Consider the following 19,429-nt stretch of genomic DNA (forward strand, 5'->3'; position numbering starts at 1 on the left):
GCAAATCCGCCCCCATCTTTCCCTCTAACTTCCGAGCGATGCATTGTTCAGAAGATCATTCAAAACCTGGAGAAGTATAAATGTCACTTTGTTTTGAGATGATGCTTCCAGTTACTATTCAACATCAAACGGGAATGATGCAACCTTTCCCTACATTTAATACTGTTAATGCTTCAAGCGGGGAATCTTTCTGTGTGTGAGAGACCGTGATCCCTATTACCCTACACAAACCCTGCAATGTAGCGGGGAAACTTTCCGTGTGTGAGAGACCGTGATCCCTATTACCCTACACAAACCCTGCAATGGAAAGAGCCCAATTTCACACACAGAAGGCAAAGAGTCAGGATCTTTTAGGTTGGAAAGACCTAACTAGCGGAGTGCCACAAGGACCAATCCGAGGGCTTCAATTATTTACTATCTATATTAATAACTTGGAGGAGGGGCAGAGTGTAATGTAACCAAATTTTCTGACGATACAAAAATAGGTAGGAGTGCATTTTGTGATGAGGACATAAGGAATCTGCAAGGGGGTATAGATTGGTTGAGTGAGTGGGCAAAAAACTTGGCAGATGGAGTTTAATGTAGGAAAGTGTGAGGTGATGCACTTTGGACGGAAGAATCAAAAGGCAGTCTATTATTTAAATGGAGAGAGACTCCAAAAACGTGCAGCACAGATGGATCTGGGCGTTCTTGTGCATTAAGCACAATAGGTTAGCATGCAGGTGCAGCAAGTAATTAAGAAGGTAAATGGAATGTTGGCCTGTTTTGCTCGTGGTTGGAGTTTAAAAATCTGGAAGTCTTGTTACAGCTGTGCAGGGTGTTGGTGAGGCCGCATCTGGAATGCTGTGTGTAATTTTGGCCCCTGTATTTAAGAAAGGATATACTGGCATTGGAGGCAGTTCAAAATAGATTCAACAGGCTACTTTTTGGGATGAAGAACAGCAAAACAGGTTAAGTCTTTATTCATTAGAGTTTAGAAGAATGAGGGGTGATCTTATTGAAACCTACAAGATTCTGAGGGGGCTTGACAGGTTCATGTAGAGAAGGCATTTCCACTCGATCTAGGGAACATAGTTACAGAATAAGGGGACACTCATTTAAAACTGAGATGCGAAGGAATTCCTTCTCTCAGAGGGTAGTAAATGTCTGGAATTCTCAACCCCAGAGAGTTGTGGAGGCTAGATCACTGAAAGTATTTAAAGAGGAGGTAGATAGATTTTTGAAATATCGGGGAGTTGGGGGCTATGAGGAGCTGGCACAAAAGAGGAGTTGAGGCCTGGGCAGATCATCCATCATCTTATTGAATGGCAGTGCAGGCTTGAGGGGCCGAATGGTCGACTCCTGCTCCTTTATCTCATGTTATTTTGTTCATTTGAAACATGTCTCTGGTGAAAGGCGTCGGAAATAAAAATAAAAGGCACAGGTGGCATCGATAAACCAGGTTGTAAAAATTCAGTGTAGTTTCCCTGGTGGTCTAGTGGTCAGGATTCGGCGCTTTCACCGCCGCGGCCCGGGTTCGATTCCCGGTCAGGGAATGATAATTTGCTGACCTCGTGCAAACTGTGGAAATGAAATTGGATAATTTCCTGAGAGAAATGCAGATCACATTTGCCGAAATCAGTGTAAGCTCGAGTTTTGCATCAGAGTTGGAAATGTCATCCGGTCACAACCGGAAAGGAACAAACACAGAGGTGAAGATAGGGAATGAGAGAAGGGCAGTGATCGGCTGCAAAGCGCTGACAATAGAGAGGATGGTGTAAGGGAAAATATAGCGGTAATAGGGAAGATTTTACTGTTTACATCGACACAAATATCTCCCAGATTTGGCCCCAAATCTCGTGTCAAGTGAGAAGAAAACTCCTCGCTTAATCTTCCACTTCTTAGCTGCACCTCCTTCCAAACATTGCAAACTCCTCCTGCATTTTCCATCCTGATATTTTTCTCTGTAACATTTTAATATGAAGCTGCACAACTAATGTGAATAAAGTTTGTGATGGTAAAAATGTGCTCACCCCCTCGGGAACTGAACGACATTGACACACATTGATGAACACATACAGACATATACACCGAGAGTGGCAGAGGACAAGGGTTAGTCTCTAAGGAGAGACAAACACCCAGAAAGCAAACATATCACCAATCTGGCTCCGTTTTTGTTCCTCTACGACTACAAGTTTTGTGAATGTTTTCGTGAATGAACGGAAATAGGAAAATCCCCTTGGATGCTTTGGTACTTGGATGGATTTGATTGAATCTAACCGATAACTAACCCTGTAGACACAGAGTTAAAACGAGGTATAATGAGCAGCGGGGAAACCCCAATGGATTTGAACTCCATCTCCTTCACCACTCGGCCACGACAACTGACCCTATGGACAGGTTCATGTTGTTGGTATCTCAGATGGCTACAGCAGAGAGGCGGGCTTTCGGCCATCTTCTCCGTGCTGGCTGTCTGGTAGAACAACTCAACTACTTCCACTTCTGTGCATTCTCACAAAGGCAATTGATATTTGTATTGCCTCTCCTCCTTCTCCCTGTTAAAATAAAACCCAATGCACGCCCGCATTCACTTTGAGCTGGCACTTTGTCGTCAGAGGAGAGCATTTATAGCACCTATAACTTTGGCAGCGGTTTCACAAATAATAGAATCTGAATCCAGCGCCTGAGGCCATTCGGCGAGGCTCCCTCTCTCAACCTGCTGTTTTCCGTCGCCTGAATGGTGTTTCCACTGAAACAGAACATTAAAAACATCGAAAAAGGAACAGGAATTGTCCGAAGCCCCCTCGAGCCTCCGCTACCACTTAATAAGTTCATGTCAGATCCCCAAACTCAGCACCAATTTTCCATCCGATCCCGATAGCCCTTCATTCACTTAAAGTCCAAACATTTATCAATCTCAGCCTTCAATATTCTCATCGACTGAGGATCCACAGAGCTCCAGGCTACAGAATTCCAAAGGTTCACAAGCCTTTGAGTGAAGAAATATCTCCTCACCTCAGTCCTAAATGGCTGACACATTATCCAGAGAATGTGAGCTCAGTTCTAGATGCTCCAGACAGGGGAAAACAGCCTCTCAGCATGTTCACTGTCACTCAGGAAACAATCCAGTGAATCTTGGTTGTGCACAGACAGCGAGTGAATGGAGGGAACAAAGAGCACAAAAGTGAACAGAGATAGAGACACAGACAGAGACTGAGAGAGCAAAAGAGGGCGAGACAGGTATACAGGGAAAAAGAGGGACAGGTAGAGACAGAGAGTGGATTAGACACTGAAAGGAACAGATACACTTCACCATTCCACATGATTGTTAACTTAGATTGACAGACAGAAAGAGAGAAATAAAGACTTACATTTAAACAGAGCCTTTCACCAACTCAGGACAACGGGAGGCCCTTTAGAGCTAATGAAATCTTTTTGAAATGTAGTCACTGTTGTAATCTAAAAGCAGAGAGAGTTTGATAAAATTGCTGATGTAGTAGATGAAAATATTCGATCTTAAGAAATCCATCTCTATGTCGAATCTTTCTTTCTATCTCCCTAAGAATTTCATGGTTTGTTTGATGCAGATTCAGCAGATGTAAATCTGCAGCTGAGTGAATAAATTTCAACTCGAATCCCTGACGAAACAGGGACAAAGCATCCCATTTCTATCAGGTCATCTCTCAGCCTTCTCTTTTCTAGAGAAAAGAGTTTCAGGCTGTTCAGCCTTTCCTGGTGATTATATCCTATCTGTTCCTGGAACATTTGTGAATCAACTTTTATTTTCCTGTTCCTTCCGACACCCGACAGCAGTAGAAACAGTTCCTAATGTCCGAGTGATTTCAGTTTGGACTATTTGTATTTAAAAGTTCATTCTCTCGATGTGTCCATTGCCTTAGCCATTCAACTATAAGGACTCTGTGTCTGTCTGTTTAAATGTTGCTCAGTGACAATTTCGATCATCCTCCACTTTGTACCAAACCGACCCCCAGAAGCTGAAAAGTCTTCATTCAAAAAAATGAAAGAAAACTCCTCTTGTATATTTTAAAACTGCTCTTTTTATTCTCTGTACCACCTTAATATGAAGCCATACAGCTAACGTGAATAATGTTTGGATGGTGAAATGGGGAACTGAACCGCATTGGCACACACACAGGAACACACACAGGCATATACACCGAGAGTGACAGAGGACAAGGATTTGTCTCTAAGGAGAGGCAAACATCTAGAAAGCAAGCCTGACACCAACCTGGCTCTGTTTTTGTTCCATTTCTAGCTGTAACTTTTGTGAACGCTTGGAGACGAATGGAAATTAGAGAACTTTGGGGTCTTTGGATGTTTTTTCTTCAACTTAATCGACATTTAATTGTGCAGGCACACTCTAAAATTCAGGAATGATAAGAAGAGTAGTTGTCAGGATTCCAGCCCACCTGTGGAGACCCCATTAGATTCAAAACCTGTCGCCTTAACAACTCAGTCGTGAATCCAAGCCCCAGATTTGCATGAATGTAGTTTGTATAAAATCATAGACGGCTACATCAGACGGTCATTCAGCATATTGTTCACATGCCGACTCTCTGGAAGAGCAACTCTCCGACTGCAATTCCACACCCCGCCTTTTTCAGACAGCAACTCATATTTATATTGTCTCTCCTCATTCTCCCGATTAAAGTAAAACACCGCACACTCCGCTGGGTTTAATGTGAGTTGCGATCTGTTGGTTCAAATGGGACAGCTGCAGATCCTAAAAGGAAGGTAACTTGAACGTTTGGCGACGGTGGGATTCGAACCTACGTTTCTGTAGAAACTGGAGCCCTAATCCAGCGCCTTAGATCACTAAATCACGCTATCACGTGACAAAGTGCTAGTCATAATTTCCTTCACTGGTATTGCAACGAAATGAACAGACGCAAAGGAGAAGGGGGAAGTCATTGGGAAACTTGAACCAGCTCCGCCAGTTAATCAGATCATCCTGCACTTTGTAACAAACAGAAATCATCTCCACTGCTAACTTGTTTTTTCAATGTTTCATTATTTCGATGTTTCAAATGATGTTTCTTTTTTCCTTTGTGACTCTGCGTGTTTACTCAATGAAATGTTGGTAATAGGTAATGAGATTGTATATATTGACTGAGAAAAATGAGGAGATGTTTGGTCAGGGTAAATATTTTTTGATAATTTGATTTGACATCAACGATTTCAAAAAATTTGAAAACTTGTCAAAGGTTTCAGAATCCAACTCTTCATGTCATTGGGTTACGAAAACTTTCTTAACTTTCATACATTGTGCATGGACACAGCAGAAGGCCCTGCGCCTCTTCCAATATTGTTTTTTCTTAACGCAGAGTTTTCAAAAGGGAATTGGGCAATGACTTGAAAGGGAGAAAAAGATCAGGGTTATGGAAAGAGACAAATAAATTGAGATGAACAAGAAAGCCCGTTGAACAAAACTGACATTGATTGATTGTCCGAAAGACCTCTTGTAGAGCTGTGCCATTTGATGATGACATTGTTGATCAGTCTGTCTCCAGCATTCCTAATGAGAACAGCCGAATTCCATTTTTTCAAAACAAAGACCCAAAGTGCTGCTGCAGGACGTCACCGCTTAACATTTTAGTGAAGCCCATTGAGCCTTTGTGCTGTTTCCTGTTTCCGTGGTGCAGTGATTTTCATGCTTGCCTAACACATGAAACGTTCTCCGGTTTAAAACTGGGCAGAGCCATAATCAGAATTTGTGGGTTCACGTTGAAGCCACGTGACCTGGTCAGTGTTTATCCTTCAACCAAGAACACATGGTCCGCTCATTGTGACGTGCCTGGTTTTGACTGTTTCCTGAGCGGTGATTGGCTGCCGTGTTCCCTGCATTACAACAATGACTGCACTTCAATTAAAGCAAAACTGCGGAAATCTGGAAAGGAAAACAGGAAATACAGGAAAAACTCAGCAGGCCTGACAGCATCTTCTGAGAGAGAAACCTGCTAAGTTTTTCCAACATTGTCTGTTTTTATTTCAAAAATTACTTAATTGGCTGGAAAGTGGTTTGAGACATCCACTGGTCTGGAATAGCGCTATTAAAATGCAAGTCTGTCCTTCTTTAATTATCTTAAATCCTAGTCCTCTGGTTACTGACCCCCGTCAGTGGAAACAGTTTCTCCCCATCTGCTCTATCAAACCGCACGTCCCCGTTGCCCCCACCCCCATCATTTTGAGCAGCTCCGAGAAATCTCCGTTTAACCTTCTTTGCTCCACAGAGGACAATCACGGTCTCCATAAAATATCCACAAAACAGAATTTCCTCATCCCTGGACATGATGCAAGGCGGAGGATTGAAGCTGCAGTCGCCGCTTTCTGCTGGCAGCGGGTGATTGGAGAGTGCGGGGCCGGAATATTGCTGCTTTGCTGCTTTTCCTTGTCTCACTCACTGTGGAGCGGAGGAAAAAAGAACAATTGATGGGTTTGTTTGAATCTAATAACTTCATAAATTTTGGAATATATTGTCAGTTGGCAGGTGGGAAAATGGAGAAGGAACCAAAATAGAAATCTCAGCCTCCAGCTTTGTGAATCTTCAGATATTCTTTGGGAACCGGAATCAGAGGAGAATGAAGAGTGAATTGTCCCACTGACCAGAGACAGTCAAAGCACCTTTCCCTTCTTTAAGACGTTGGAACATTGACTCTGTTGTTATCAGTGAAATTAACTGATCTGAGACATTGAAATGATTCTCATTAATGCACATCAGGAAGTCAAACCTAACATCGGCTTCAGGACAATCAGAATACTTGGTAACAGACAAGACAGCGAAAGACTCGAAGGGAGACGGCACCGGTTGTAGGAGAGCTGGTTCCCGGTGACATGGGTGTGTCTGCAGTGGGTGGGATCAGACTGTTTCCATGTATCCACAATGAATGTTCCGCCCTTTATTTTGGAAGAGTAAAACTGATAGAGAACAATTGTCATTCCTGTAGCAGCAATCTGAAACTTTAACTCGATGACACCATTGTTAGAGGTGGCATCGGTCTCTGTGGTTCAATTGGTTAGCGCGTTCTGCTGTTAACCGAAAAGTTGGTGGTTTGAGACCACCCAGGGACGAAATTTCCCTTTTTTTTCAGCATTAATTGTCACTCAGTTCCCTGTTGTCATTGGCTACTTGAGCTGAATGTCAAGACCCCGGAAATGTTGCCGGCTCCAATGTTATCCAGTGAGCTCCCAGCTAAGCGGCTTTTTTTCGAATATTCATTTCAAATATAATGAGAAAACATTTAGACCTACCATGCACTGATATCCAACACACTGGAAATTTATGAAGTTATTGGATTCAAACAAACCCATCAATTGTTCTTTCTTCCTCAGCTCCACAGTGAGTGAGACAGGGAAAAGCAGAAAAGCAGCAATATTCCGGCCCCGCACTCTCCAATCACCCGCTGCCAGCAGAAAGCGGCGACTGCAGCTTCAATCAGCGGGTTACTGCCCATCCCTGGGACACAAGATACTCCAACCCGGACCAAACCTCCCAATACACCGAGCACAGGCTCAGGAAAACGCAGGTAGATTATATCCCGGTCACAAAACCTCGGAACAGCATTTACAGAATTCCCGAGTGAGTGAGTCACAAATAAAAGTCACCCAAACTTTCTAAATCGTTTCACTGTCAAATTCCTTCATTTTATTGAAAAGCTGACTGTTGTGAATCTGAAAATGAGCACCATGGGATTTGTGTTACTGAGTGACTTGTTTTCCACTGATTGTCCTTCAGGTTTGCAATTCAATTTGTGTTAGATATTGAAGCGGATCTGATTTCAAAATGAGGTCGCAAAGCGGCTAAATATTGAATCCAGGAACAAATCCTGAGGAAAATGGATCACAATGTTTGGAAGGAGGTGCATCTGAGAAGCGGAAGCTGTGAATTATGTTATTGATGATTGAGTGGAAAGCATTGGGGCCTTGGTCAATCATTGTGTCCGGGTGGTGAAAGCGATGCTGTTAAAATCCACTGGGGCTTCCCCAGGAAAGTTCCAATCTTACCGACTGTGCTTCTTATTATTGCTGATTTCAACCAGGTGTCCACAGAACTCTCGGATCAATGGAAGAAAAAACATCCAAAAATTCTCCTGATTTTTGGACTCTAAGGGAATGAAGGGCGATCGGGATCGGGTGGGAAATTGGTGTTGAGGTTGGGGATCCGCCATGATCTCATAAAATGACGGAGGAGGCTTGTGGGGCCTTATGACGTATTGTTGCTGCTTTGATTCTGTTCTATGTGAGTAGCAATGCTAGGCAAGGCGATGGGCAGCAATAATGAAGTTTGGTTTAAAATACCACTTCCACTGCTGCTAAAATTGCCCGATTGGTCGAAAAAGTGGCAGCTCACAGTTAAAGCAGGTGTGTGCGGTCTTTCACTTTAACAGAAATACTGAGAGACAATAAAATATAAATGGCTGTGGAGAAAAGGCGGGGTTGTTGAATTAGCTGTGAAACTTGTGCAGGACAGATATTCGCCTCCACCTCTTTCTGCCCGTCCAGGTCAATTAGCTGCTTGATGCACACGCAGTCAGATGGTGCGCACGTAAAACAGAACGTGATCGGTTTACAGATAGCAGCGGACAGAGACACCAGGATCTTCCTGATTCGCCCAAGTACTGATTACAGGAATGTGCACAGTGCCGATTATCCACAATCACACTTCCCTTCCAGTCTTGTCTACGTTGTTCAGCTTTGAAAATGCTCATATTTTCACATTGGATTTCAATGTGAAGAAAGCAGAGCTGTCATAAGCTTATATAGTTCAGCAGATGTACTGCAAGAAGTTACATAACAGGCAGATGATAACAGTGCTCTTTGGACGCGGTGAGCTCCAGGAAAGGATTGGCACCATTAATGTGTCGTTCAATTAGTCTCGTGACAAATCTCGTGCTGGAAATGACAAGAAGACTCACTGAATTTGCTCCGTGCTTTGGTTTCAAATGAGCCGAATACAGGGTAAGAAAGTACATCTCGCTCGAGTGGGTTATAAAATGGAAGAATGACCCGTGCTGTTAGGAACATAAAATGATAGAAAGTTGCAGCACAGAAAGAGGCCATTCGGCCGGGCGTGCTGCTGTCAAAAAGCAGTAGTGATTGGATGATCCATCAGGAGTGATATTTATGTCAGTGCAAACAGTAGGCAGCAAAATTTGCCCTTCTCCCACCCATATTTTTCCTGGCGCCACCATCTCTGTGGTCAGTGCTTTGCACCCAGCCCTTCTCTTCTCCTTCTTTCACTCCGCTTCTGTCTTTGTTCTAGACTTGTCCAAATATGACATTTCCAACTCTGCGGTGAAACTTCAACTATCACCCCACTGGTTCTGGTGGAGCTGTTAAATCGTTTCCATCAATAAGGAATTAATACTCATTTTAACAAGATAAAAAAATCTACATTCCCTGATTGGGAATCGAACCCAGGCTAATGCTGATAAAGTGCCGAATCCTGACCACTAGACCATCGGGGAAGCTATCATCTCAATTTCTCTGTTCCTTTCACCCACTCTAACCTGTCTCTCTCTGAACTTGCTGCACTCCGTTCTCTCAGGTTCAACCCAGACATTGTCATCAAACCTGCTGACAAGGGTGGTGCTATTATTGTCTGGCGCACTGATCTCTACCTCGCAGAGGCTGAGGGTCAACTCGCAGACACTCCTGCTACCTGCCCTTGGACCATGACCCCACCACTGAACGTCAAGCCATTGTTTCCAGGACTGTTACTGACCTCATCTCCTCTGGAGATCTTCCTTCCACAGCTTCCAACCTCATACACTCCCAACGTCGGATGGCCCGCTTATACCTCCTGCCCAAAATCCACAAACCGGACTGTCCCGGCAGACCAATCGTGTCAGCCTGTTCCTGCCCCACGGAACTCATTTCTTGCTATCTTGACTCCATTCTCACTCCCCTTGTCCAGTCCCTTCCCACCTTCATCCGTGATTCCTCTGACACTCTACATCATATCATCAATTTCCAGTTCCCTGGCCCCAACCGCCGCCTCTTCACCAATCACGTCAATCCCTCTACACCTCCACCCCCCACCGGGATGCTCTGAGGGCTCTTCGCTTCTTCCTCGAACAGAGGCCCGAAAAATGCCCATCCACCACTATCTCCTCCGTCTGGCTGAACCTGTTCTCACACTGAACAATTTCTCCTTAAACTCCTCTCACTTCCTCCAAATAAAAGGTGTGGCTATGGGTACCCGCATGGGCCCCATCTATGCCTGTCTCTTTATGGGGTATGTGGAACATTCCTTCTTCCAGTCCTACTCCGGCCCCCTCCCACAACTCTTTCTCCAGTACATCGATGATTGCTTCGGCGCTGCTTCATGCTCTCGCCTGGACCTGGAAACATTTATTAATTTTGCTTCCAATTTCCAACCCTCCATCATTTTCACATGGTTCATCCCTGACACTTCCCTTCCCTTCCTTGACCTCTCTGTCTCAATTTCTGGTGATAGACTGTCCACCAATATTCATTACAAGCCTACCGACTCCCAGAGCTACCTTGACTACAGCTCCTCACACCCGGCTTACTGTAAGGACTCCATCCCATTCTCTCAGTTCCTTTGCCTCCGTCGCATCTGTTCTGATGATGCCACTTTCAAAAACAGTTCCTCTGACATGTCTTCATTCTTCCTCAATCGAGGTTTTCCACCCACAGTGGTTGACAGGGCCCTCAACCGTGTCCGGCCCATCTCCCGCGCATCCGCCCTCATGCCTTCTCCTCCTGCCCAGAAACATGATAGGGTCCCCCTTGTCCTCACTTATCACCCCACCAGCCTCCGCATTCAAAGGATCACCCTCCACCATTTCCACCAACTCCAGAATGATGCCACCACCAAACACATCTTCCCTTCACCACCCCCCACACCCCCGGCGGCATTCTGCAGGGATCGTTCCCTCCACTCCTCCATCACCCCCTACACCTCAACCCCCACCTTTGGCATCTTCCCATGCAACCGCAAAAGGTGCAAAACCTGCCATTTTACTTCCCCCCTCCTCACCGTCCAAGGGCCAAAATACTCCTTTCAAGTGGAGCAGCATTTCACTTGCACTTCCCTCAATTTAGTCTACTGCATTTGATGCTCCCAATGCGGTTTCCGCTACATTGGAGAGACCAAACGCAGACTGGGTGACCGCTTTGTGGAACACCTTCGGTCTGTCTGCGAGCATGACCCAGACCTCCCTGTCGCTTACTATTTCAACACACCACCCTGCTCTCATGTCCACATGTCCGTCCTTGGCCTGCTGCACTGTTCCAGTAAAGCTCAACGCAAACTGGAGGAACAGCACCTCATCTTCCGACTCGGCACTTTACAGCCTTCCGGACTGAATATTGAGTTCAAAAACTTTAGATCATGAACTCTCTCCTCCATTCCCACCCCCTTTCCGATCCCCCTTTTTTTCCAACAATGTATATATATTTTTTCTTTTCCCACCTATTTCCATTATTTGTAAATGTATTTCCATCCATTGTTTTATCTCTACCTTTTAGCCTATTTCGATCCCTTCCCCCCACCCCACCCCACTAGGGCTATCTCTACCTTGCTCGTCCTGATTTCTACCCTTAATGTCACCTATTAGCACATTTCTTAGCTAATATCACCACCGTCAACATCTCTTTGTCCTTTTGTCTACGACATCTATTCTTTGCCTCCGCCTATCACTGCCCCTCTCTCCAGCTCAACCTGCCCCACCCTCCACTACCAGCTTATATTTCACCGCATTTCTCCATTTACTTAGTTCTGAAGAAGAGTCACACGGACTCGAAACGTCAGCTGTGCTCCTCTCCGCAGATGCTGTCAGGCCTGCTGGGTTTTTCCAGGTATTTTTGTTTTTGTTTCAGATTTCCAGCATCCGCAGTATTTTGCTTTTATCTGAGAGAGAGAAATCAATACATTTCAGTGAGTGAGACGCTGTCTCAGATAGAGATATGACAGACATTAAGTGATTGTGGTGACAAACGTGCCCGTCTTAGCAAAGAAATGTTTGGTATGACATGAATTTCTAAACAAGAGCACACAACAGAATATACTATCAATGAATATTTACGTTATTTGACGATCTGTAGTTACAGTTTGAATAAGAGAAAATAAAATAAAATGAAACATTCTGGTGAATATACATCTTTTATCTTTGTGGAATGACGCAGCATGATTCCTTTTCACACCGACACACAGAACAGGTGATGTCTCATATGTAATACTGTTGGCTGTAATGAAACTGAATATTAGGAGCTGCGCAGAACAAACAGTCAAAACCTGTAGTTTTAGGCCAAAGTCAGAGGCCCATTTCTAACTCAACGTTCACCTTATAGAGACATAGAATAGTGTAGTAACAACAGAGACAGAGCCTGGTGTGGTAAGTACTGAGACAGGGCCTAGCGCAATTTAAGCAGAGGCATTACTAAAGAGGCCATCTAATGTTACTTAAGCAAAGACGTGACCTAGTGCACGAATAACAGGGGCAGGGACGAGTGCTATAGTAACATAGACAAGGTCTACTGCTGTAATAGCGGAGATGGGTCTAGTGCAATAGTTACCGATACAGGGCCTGGATCAACATCAAGTGAAATAGGGCAGTTATTACAGGCACAGGGCACAGAGTAATTGCTTCCCAGAGAGAGTCTAAGGCTGTAATATCGGAGAGTCCCACCAGTGTATGAGAGATAGACATGATCTCGTGGAGTAAAAACAGGGAAAGGGAGAGTGGAATAGAAGCAGAGACAGAGGTACAAAGACAAAGTCTCTGCAAAGACAGGATCCATTTTAATTAAAAAGACAGACCAGCTCGAGTGTGATACAGGCAGATACAGAGTCTAGTGTAAATTGTTCTGAAATACGATCTAGAGGAATATAAGTGCAGACATGATTGAGTGTGTTAGAAGCAGCGCCGCGACCTAGTGAAACATAAGTGAGACAGTGCCGAGTGCAGTAATAATTGAGACAGGCTCTTGTGTAATACGAACAAACCTGGTGTAGCAATAACACTGTCTGGATCCAGTTTAATAAAACTGATACACGGTCTAGTGCAGCTTCACATAATTCAGGGCTCTTTTTAATATCAACTGACGCAGTGTCTGGTGAATTAAATACCGGCAAAGGTACGAGATCAATAAAAACAGAAACATACACTAGTACAACAATAAGAGAGTAATGGTTTAGGACAATAACAACAGAAACAGGGAATTGTGTGATATGAATGGAGGCATGTATTGGTGCAGCATCACCTGAGACAGGGTCCAGTTTGATAGACACGTAGCAGGTTCTACTGGAGTAATAGCTGAGACAGAGTCTTGTGAAATGCAAATAAAAACATGTTCTAGTTTTCTATAACCAGAGACAAGCTCTAGTGCAGTGCCAACTGGGGCATGGCTTATTGTAACTTTGGTCGAGACCTGCTTCAGTGCAGTCATGACTGAGATAGTGCCAACTGTATTATGGCCCTAGTCCAGTACATTAACAACTGAGATTGAACCAATTACAGAAAGAACTGAGAGATGACCTTCTCAAATATGATCAGAGACATGTCCTCGTGTAATAGAAACAGAAACGGCCCCTAAGTTAATATGAACAAATGCAGTAATAATTGAGGCAGCGCCTGCTTCATGTGATGTGAGGTGTCAGCTGTGGCTCAGTTCATAGCACCCTCGCCTTTGAATCAGAGGGTTGTGGGTTCATGTCCCACTCCTGGAAATCAAGAACTGTGCTTGTACTCGAAAGAGTTGCAATCTGTGACTGTTGGTAACTCGAAAGAGTTTCATGTGATGTGAGCAATCACGGTTTCACTGCCATCCACTAGTCAAACTTTGCTACTGCAGATGTTGTGAAAATGTCGATTTCTGTTTCTGAGATCAATGGTTAAAATCAGAAATAATGGAAAACGTAGACAGCAGGATTTGAATCTGCGTGGGGTAACCCTAATGGATTTCAAGTGCATCGCCCTAACCATTCGGCCACGACTACAGATCTTGGCAGTAAGCCTGTATTATTTATATGAATTCATAGAATGGTTACAGCAGACAAAGAGGGCCTTCTGCCCGCCCTGCCTCTGTCACAGCCTAGCCGGGCATGCACGCGCGTTATTTCCTATGTGAAAATTCAGGGAGGTCAATGTTGTTTCAGCTTGTTCTGAATTTCAGACTGTGGAAGGTAATCGACCTACAAAATCCACAAGGTGATAATGCATTCCTCTCAATCATCATTCACATCTTCCACTTCTTTGCTGCATCTCTTTCCAAACATTGCAAACTCCACTTGCACCGTTCATCCTGATATTTTTCTCTTTGACATTTTAATATGAAGTGGCACAAACAATGTTAATCAAGGTTGTGTTGGTGAATATGTGTCCATCCCCTTGGGGAACTGAACCGCATTGACACACACAGAGGAACACACACCGACACAAAGAACGAGAGTGACAGAGGCCGAAGGAGAGACAAACACCCAGAAAGCAAGGATGTCACCAACTTGGCTAATTATTGTTCCATTTCAGACTGCAAATGTAGTGAATATTTGCAGATGAACTGAAGTCAGAAACACGGGGGTCTTTGGGTGGTATTCTTTTTCATTTGACCGATAATTTATTCTGCAGACAGTTTGTGTCAATCAGGAATGAGAAGAAGGGGAGTTGGAAGGATTGGAACCACGTGTAAAAACGCCTCAACCACTCGGCCAGGACAACTGGGTAAAGGCTGCATGTTGATTGTTTAAAAAAATAGAATGAATACAGGGAGTTCCAGTGAAAGAAGGTCTTCCAGTCCGTGCCATTGCCCCACCTTTTCCCAGTATCCCTGGGATTTACACTGTCTCTCCTCATTCTTCCAACTGAAATACAACACTGCACAGCTCAGCTGCTCCTTCACCGCACAGAGAATCTTTTGGAAGCGTCTCAAATAACAAAGCACCAGAAAGTTTGACAGCGGTGGGAGTAAAGCCCAAATCACCAGAGAGATCGGAACCTGAACCAGCGGCTGAGCCCACTCGGCCTCACTACCACATTCAGATTAGACACAAACATTGTCTTCACCAACATTGACACTGAATTACAATATAAAAAATAATGTTCAGGAATTAGCCATTCGGCCCCTCGAGCATTCTCAGTTACTTAATAAGATCATCTGAAAACTTCAATCATCCTCCGCTTTGTAACATCCAGAAGTTTAGTTGCTGAACAGTCTCCACTCAAAATAAAGAGAGAAATGTCCTGTTAACTGCTTTTTTTTTTTTTGCTGATATGAAGCCGGAAAACTAACATGGATAATGATTGGGTGGTGAAAATGACAAACTGAACCATATTGACACACACAGAAAATCACAAATATGCACCTTGTTAAGATTTGAAATTGTTAATATTTTCACACTGTCTTTCAATGTGCAGAAAGTGGAGCTGTGATCAGCTTATAGCTCAGAAGATGTACAGCAAGAATGTACATAACAGGCTGATGCTCACGGTGCCTGTTTGGACTCGGTGAGCTGCATCTAACGATTGACACCATTTAAATATCGTTCAATGAGTCCGGTTCCAAATTCTGTGCTAGAAATGATAAGGAAACTCGCTAGATTTGCCTATTGTCTTGAATTCGAAGCATCACGTGGAAGATAAGAAAGTTCATCTTAACCGTGGTGTTAGGAAACATAAAATGACAGAAAGTTACAGCAACGAAAGAGGCCATTCGGCCCTGTATGCTGCTTCCAAAGAGCAGTGTGATTGGTTGATCTGAATATTCAAAGATTTTCGTCATTTAGGAAGAATGGGCAAAAAGGAAAACGAGGCGGGGTCGCGCTGTTAATAAGGAACGAGATCGGTACATTAGTGAGAGGGGATCTCAGATTGAAGGATCAAGATGTGGAATTAGTTTGGGTGGAGCTAAGAAACAACAAGAGGCAGCAAATATTGGTGGGAGTTGTTTATAGGCCACCAAACTGTAGTGGTAATGTTGGGCATGGGATAAATCAGGAAATTAGAGCTGCATGTGACATGGGTGTAATACAGGAATAATATTCTGCCTCGCACCACCAGCTCTATAGTCAGTGCTTTGTAACCTACCACAGTCCTTCTCTTTTATTTTCACTCCCTCACTCCGACTCTGGGTTTATTCCCGAGTTTTGCCCTTGTGGCATTTCCAGCTCTGATGTGAAACTTACACTCTTACTCCATCATTTCTAGCAGAGCATTACAGTGTTATTTACAACCAGCAAATCAATCACATTGATTTGATCAGCTCGCCCAGGGGGAATAAGTTTCAAATCCCTAACCAGGAATCCAACGCAGGCTGTAGTGATAAAATTACCGCATTCTAACCACTAACCCAGCAGTTTGACACATTCAGGCTGCTTGTGGCATTTTCCCTTTCCAGATCCCTTTTTCCAGGGACAAGTTTCTTTGACCAAATGGTCTATGTCGTTTGAACACAAGTAACGTCTTCAGCCAGTGAGAAGAACCATTGCTGTGAGCTGGAACATGAAATCGATACTTTCCTCCTTTAAGACAGTTCTTAAAGCCTCCCCCTTTGACAGAGCTTTTAGTCATCTGACCGAATATGAGGCTTGATGTCACACTTTGTTATACAATGCTCCTGGGGAACGCCTTGTGACGTTTCATGAGGTAAAAGGAGCTTTATAAATATAAGTTGTTGTTGTACTCCATACATAGAAAAAGACAGACTCCTGTTGTCTCTTTCATCCTGATATTTTTCACTGTAACATTGTAATGTGAAGTTGCACCACGAATGTGAATACAGTTTGTGCTCGGAAAAATGCGTTCACCTCCTCTGGGAACTAAACCACATTGACCCACACACAAGAACAAACAGAGATATACACCGAGAGTGACAGGGGCTTAAGGAGAGGCAAATGCCAGGATGAAATCATGTCACCAAATTGGCTCTTTTTTTCCCCATTTCCGACTGGAGATTTGCAGAAGGCTGACAATGAATGGACATAAGAGATCACGGATGTGTTTGGATCTCTTTTCCTCGATTCAAACGATAATTAGTTCTGTCTGCGTGCAGTTAAAGTCAGAAATAACAGGAAACGTAGTCGGCAGGATTCGAACCTGCGCGGGGTAACCCCAATGGATTTCTAATCCATCGCCTTAACCACTCGGCCACGACTACAGAGATTGCTCCTATACCATTATTAGTTGTATGAAATCATAAAGGTTACAGCAGAGAAAGCGGTCTTTATGCCCGTCTTGTCATGGCCATTACCTGGCCTTTTTCCCGGAACCCTGAAATTTATCCTGTCTCTCCTCATTCTTCCCACCAAATTGGGAATGAAAGAGTGAGAATGATCACATAAGCTTAGAAAGCTCACAGCAACCGTTGTTTTCATTGGCTGACAAAGTCGTTTATCTTGAACCTAAACAGGCAGTTTTGTGGTGAAAGAGATCTGAACTGAAAAACAATAGGCAAAAGCAGCGTAGATAAGCCAAATCGAAAATTATTGGTGCAGCTTCCCTGGTGGTCTCATGGTTAGGATGCGGTGCTCTTAGCGCTGCGTCCAGCATTTGATTCCCGGTCAGGGAATGTCAATTTGTTGGAACGAGTGTTGGTTATTCATTGATTGGAAACGTTTAAAACTCCACCAGAATCAGGGGAGTGTGGTTTTAAGTTTTGCCTCAGAGCTGGAAAACATCACACTTAGTTCAAGTGAGGTAAGGGAATGAAGGAAGAGGAGAGGAGAAGGGCTGGGTGCAAAGCACTGACTGTAGAAATGTTGGTGTGAGGCAAAATATGGGTGGGAGAAGTACGAAATTTGCTGCCTACTGTTTGCACTGACACAAATATCATTCCTGAAGGATCAACCAATCACTACTGCGCTTTGAAACCAGCACGCCCGGCCTAATGGCCTCTTTCTGTGCCGTAACTTTTGTAATTTTATATTTCCCAACAGCACGGGTCATTCTGCCATTTTATAACCCACTCGAGCGAGATGCGCTTTCTTACCTTGTATTTGGCTCTTTTGAAACCTAAACAAGGAACAAATTCAGTGAGTTTTCTTGTCATTTCCAGCACGAGATTTGTCACGAGACTAATTGAGCGACATATTAATGGTGCCAATCCTTCACTGGAGCTCACCGCATCCAAAGAGTACTGTTATCATCAGCCTGTCATGTATCTTCTTGTAGTACATCTGCTGAACAATATAAAGCTTATCACAGCTCTGCTTTCTACACTTTGAAACCCAGTGTGAAAATCAATTACAAAGCTGAACAACTGGGAGGAGAGTGACTGTGGATAATCGGCACGAGGCACATTCCTGTAATCAGTATCTGGGAGAACCAGGAAGATGAGATCCAGGTGTCTCTTTACCAACGAGTTTTACCCATTCCCACGAACTGGCTGTGTCTGCATCAAGCAGCTAATTGACCTGGGAGCTGGACGGGTAGAGGAAGCTGGAGGCCAAACAGGGACAGAAGCAGAATGAGATGCGACATGAAAGTGTTTTGAATTAGATGTGTGTCAGTTGTTTTCAGTGATGAATGACAGACTTGTAAGTTTCACAGGAGCCGCAGAAATTAGTTGGTGTTTTTTTTTTATTTCAAGCAGCAAGATTTTAAAAGTAAAAAGATAAAAAACTGAAACTTTCTATATATAGCCAACAACAACAGCGCCTTTTACCGAATGAAACGTCATAAGACGTTCCCCAGGAGCATTATATATCAAAGTGTGACACTGAGACACATATTCGGTCAGATGTCTAAAAGCTCGGTCAAAGGGGGAGGCTTTAAGAACTGTCTTAAAGGAGGGAAGTACCGATTTCATGTTCCAGCCATCAGCAATGGTTCTTCTCATTGGGGAAAAGTCACTTGTGTTCAACCCAAACAGACCAATTAGTCGGAGAAAGTTGTCTCTGGTGAAGGAGATCGGGAATGAAAAAGAAAATGTCATAAATTGCCTCCATAATCCAAATGTCAAGCCTTGTTGGTAGTTTCCCTGATGTCCAGTGACTGGGAATCGGCGCTTCCATTGGACCAACAGCGAATAGGGTGGAGGGTTTTGGAAATTGAAAGTTATACATGAGCAGCTTGTGGGGCTATTTCACCTCACTGTTAATTTCATGTTCCAGCTCACAGCAACCGTTGTTTTCATTGGCTGAAGAAGTCGTTTATCTTGAACCTAAACAGGCAGTTTTGTGGTGAAGGAGATCTGAACTGAAAAACAATAGGCAAATGCAGCGCAGATAAGCCAAATCAAAAAGTGTTGTAGCAGCTTCCCTAGTGGTCTCATGGTCAGGATTCGGCGCTCTCATCGCCGCGGCCCGGGTTCAATACGCGGTCAGGGAACGTCGAGTTATTGAATTTGTTGGAATGAGTGTTGATTTTTCATTGATTGGAAACGTTTAAAAGCTCCACCAGGGTCAGAGAAGTGAGATTTTAAGTTTCGCCTCAGAGCTGGAAAACATCACACTTGGTTCAAGAGGAGTGAG

At 43.9% G+C, this 19,429-nt stretch overlaps 2 non-coding genes across 2 annotated transcripts; one reads left to right on the forward strand and one right to left on the reverse strand.

Annotated features, from left to right (window-relative positions):
* The first annotated feature begins 1,463 nt into the window (after positions 1 to 1,463).
* trnae-uuc (transfer RNA glutamic acid (anticodon UUC)) lies at positions 1,464 to 1,535 on the forward strand. The gene has a single exon. It is a non-coding gene; the product is annotated as a tRNA-Glu (tRNA).
* Positions 1,536 to 17,033: 15,498 nt separating this feature from the next.
* trnas-aga (transfer RNA serine (anticodon AGA)) lies at positions 17,034 to 17,115 on the reverse strand. Its single transcript has one exon. It is a non-coding gene; the product is annotated as a tRNA-Ser (tRNA).
* Between the last annotated feature and the right edge of the window lie 2,314 nt (positions 17,116 to 19,429).

This window comes from Cetorhinus maximus, chromosome 23, assembly GCF_964194155.1.
Source record: "Cetorhinus maximus chromosome 23, sCetMax3.hap1.1, whole genome shotgun sequence".
NCBI lineage: Eukaryota > Metazoa > Chordata > Chondrichthyes > Lamniformes > Cetorhinidae > Cetorhinus > Cetorhinus maximus.